This window comes from Limulus polyphemus, unplaced genomic scaffold (genome assembly GCF_000517525.1).
Source record: "Limulus polyphemus unplaced genomic scaffold, Limulus_polyphemus-2.1.2 Scaffold2083, whole genome shotgun sequence".
Lineage (NCBI taxonomy): Eukaryota > Metazoa > Arthropoda > Merostomata > Xiphosura > Limulidae > Limulus > Limulus polyphemus.
In genome coordinates, this window is record NW_013667693.1 from 172,155 (window position 1) to 176,011 (window position 3,857).

Sequence of the window (3,857 nt, forward strand, 5' to 3'; positions counted from 1 at the left end):
GAGTTACAAAAACCTAAAAAAATCATCTACACGACAATGGAAAGAGCCTTCAGCAAGAAATTTCTCTTCAGTAATTTCAAGAACACCCACGAGTACTACACAGTACTGGTGACTTCAGGGTCTGGCCTCACCTAAACTTGACAGAACAAACGGATGAAGATGCAATACTTAATAGAGCATCAGATGTACAGGAACTGACTGAAGCCACCAATGGGCTGGCCATGAAATCCCTATAACCAATAAGGCCAACCATTATCCAGCCAACTCCAATCAAACCATGAAGCAAAGATCCAGCCAAATAGAGAGACACTAAGCCTACCAGTGATCCAGCCAGTAGTACCAACACTGTAACCAATTCTCCTAAAAATGGATACCAAAACTTGAGTGAAGTTGAAGCATTGGGAAATCTTCCAGTGACTTCAACTTGTTTTGAGATGTTTCTTGGAGAATCATCGATGTCATCCAATGTGCTTGCTCTGCCAAGGGGACAACCGCATTGCCTGGCTAAGGAGGACTTTCCAGAATTGAAATCCACAAGGAAAACAAAACAAAAAAGGGTCTACCTCCAAACACCACTCCGGGGGCAATGGTGATCACAACCATACCAGCAATGGAGGTGAGTATGACTGAAGCCAATATCAATGTAAGGACATCAACAACAATTTCCAAGACTCCAAGGACCCAAATACTGTGAACAAAGATGTGTTTGTAGTTAAGCACAGAGCAACACAATGTGATATTGTGCTATGGCCACAACAGATATCGAAACCAGGTTTTTAGCTTATAAGTCTGCAGACATACTACTAAACCACTGTAAGGCATGTGGAAGAAGTAGTAAAGGAGTGACTCACGCTTCAGCAGATCATGGCTCTAATGTGTCACTGTGAAGAACAAGCTGCCAGGTGGCTAAGCACCTGGGCGTTCTACAACCATGAAGAAGATCATCTGCTAAATGATCGAAAATTTCTTTTGCTGTTGAAGGAAGAAGTTTCCTTTCTCTGAGAGGGTCTGGAAAGAACTCTAGAACTTTTGCAAGAGCCTGTGAGATTATCCATCACACATAACAGCAGTTCAAAAGGACAGCAATAAAACCATAAATTTAAAAGAAAGCGGGCATGAAAAGATTAGAAACTGAAGTTGTTTGGAGAACTATTTTGGAATTGTCTCTTAAAATCTGTAGTAATTATAGGTAAACAAATTATATTATTTATTTTATTCTGTCTTTTTCAACTTTCCATTACACTGTACATTGATGAATTTGCTATAATTAGTGTTAGGGTGGAGAAAGCGAGAAATAGAATATTGTTACAACAGCGGAAGTCACACGACGCTGGGAGCATGCGCGCTGGAGTTTCTCGAAGGATCACGAAGGCCCGAGTGCATTCAAGACGCCCTCTTTTTTAGTATATAAGCCTGACGAGAAAAACCAGCGCGATTGAAGAGATAGATAATTGAGTCAAGCCAACAGTAGGCACCGTAGGTAAAGTGTGTGAATCACTGTGATTTATAGCGTGTGTTATAAACGTTGTTAAGTTTAAAGTGACTGTGGAAATTCTGTGCATTACAAAGTTGTATCGAGAAAGAATAAACTAATTTTAATCAAGAAGGGACTTGTATCACTGAAGTTCCTCGGAAAGAATTTATACGGAAATTAACAAACAAGCAGATACGCAACAATATAAAGTTTTACCAAACATATTTATTTTTAATTTTTAAAGAGATTTTAGAGGCTATGCAAATTGAATAAGATAAAAAGAAGTATTTTCATTCTTAACATGAAAATCACTTTTCACTAAGACCAACTCACCAAAGGCTTCGTAAATTTACAAACAAATTTTTGTTAAAAATACATTACTAAAAAATCGGTTCTTTTTTGCATTACAAACTTATAATTTTTAATAAAAGCTTTCCAAATTTCACGAAGGTACACTTAGTACATTTAGAGTTATAATATGTATAGTTTTATGGTTACATGGTGGTAACCAGGTGAGTCGCATCATTTAATTTTGCACAGAAAAAGTCTTTTTGTATATATTGGAATAAAAATGAAAAGTACTTCCACAAGTAAAGCATTACCAATTTATAGTTACATTTTCAATAATAGGAAAGTCGAAGGTAGAATAATAAATAGTTTGACCAAACATATCGCACAATTTTATCTTTTACACCTGAGGATAGTTGGGAGACTTTGGAAGTTCGATTTAATTTATATTTATTTCAGGAGTTTGAGAATATGTCGAATATATAATTTTTGATTTGGTTATTTTGTTGTTGTTGTGCTTCAAGACATATAACGAACTTTAGAAACAAAACTGTGATTATAAGTTTTTTTGTTTTTTTGCTTGAACAACTTATGGTGAGAAAGTAGCTTCAAATTTGAGTCCGAATGCTCCACTCGATATGTAATAGAACAAAGCCTACCAGTGGCAAGTCTAAAGACTTGTAACGCCAATTGTCTAGCTTTGCATTTCACAACAAAAGAACAGAAAAAAGTATAGTCGAGTGCTTTTGTTGATTGTCACGAGTTTAACATATTGTGCTATCGTTTTATCTTTATGAACTGTTTTCTCCATCTAAAGATAATCACTGTTGAAAATGCAGACTAGATTTTTCAAAGAGGTACCTAAAGATTGCTCTTATTTGAGGTTTGTAGTCTGTATTCTGGATCTGTGCAAAATCATTGATCTGATTATAATGACAGCTTAAGCTTAATCGTAATCATTAAAATATAAAAAAGGTTAATAATCGTAATGACCTCAAATACAGTTTTTCTAATAGAACAATATCTAGAGTGATAACATGATAATTTTCGTAACAGTCATGTACACATACGTTTAATTCAATGCTTTTCATATAAATCACTTCTGACAATAGAAAAGGTTTAGTTGTTATCTTGTTTCAGCCGACGAAATATGGCAAGAAATGAGACTGATCAGAGTAGACGTAAGTATTATTAACTTCCATTGTTTTAAGTTAATTATTCAATGGGTCACTATTATTTTTCTTCAGGCTTACCCAAAGTCTATGAAATAGAAATCTAGAGCTGAGGAGGCCAAGTGCCTAACATTTTATTAAATATATATTGTATATTAGAGAACAAAATGTCACTATAAAATTCGACGATAACCAGAGTCAGATGATCTTGGACGACAAGGTGAAAGGTTAGCCACGCCCATCACTTCCAGATCCATTTAATTTTGGATAGTTAGCCACAAATCCTATCTTTCTCTGTGAAGATTAGTTTAATCTTATGCTCCTCATCAGAACTGAATTAAGGGCCCGGTTAAGTATTTTAGGGGGACCTTCATAATCGAACTTCATAAATAAGTCAAATGCAGTTCAGTACTACTTATTAACTGCAGTTTGAACAATACACAAACACAGGTGATGGGTAGGTAACATACAACATACTAGTTTCAGTATCTATAATAAATATTAAGCAAAGACAACGATTTTTTTATGATATATATATATATATATATATATACAAAAGCGTATTTCTTGTTTACTGGCCAAGCAAACATTTGCCAAAGAACAAGACGTAAGAACATGTTAATAAAAAACTACAAAATAATAGCCATATATGAGACGCTAAAAATTACTGTTGTTGTAATGACAAAATTTCAAGTACGTTTTCAATAAAACATCCAGTTTCTGATCAATTTTATTTTGTTTTTCTCTTAGTTAGGACCCCCTTCAATTCGGAGGAACAGGGGGATTGTTTTGGAATTTCGCGCAAAGCTACACGAGGGCTATCTGCGCTAGCCGTCCCTAATTTAGCAGTGTAAGACTAGAGGGAAGGCAGCTAGTCATCACCACCCACCGCCAACTCTTGGGCTACTCTTTTACCAACGAAT

At 35.3% G+C, this 3,857-nt stretch overlaps 1 protein-coding gene across 1 annotated transcript in view; it reads left to right on the forward strand.

Moving 5' to 3' along the window:
- The first annotated feature begins 2,929 nt into the window (after positions 1–2,929).
- Positions 2,930–3,857, forward strand: part of LOC111087382 (kinesin light chain 3-like) — a 39,168-nt gene continuing 38,240 nt past the window's right edge. Inside the window, exon 1 of the mRNA XM_022393830.1 lies at positions 2,930–2,943. The gene's annotated coding sequence lies outside the window, so the exon portion shown is untranslated. The remainder of the gene's footprint in view (positions 2,944–3,857) is intronic.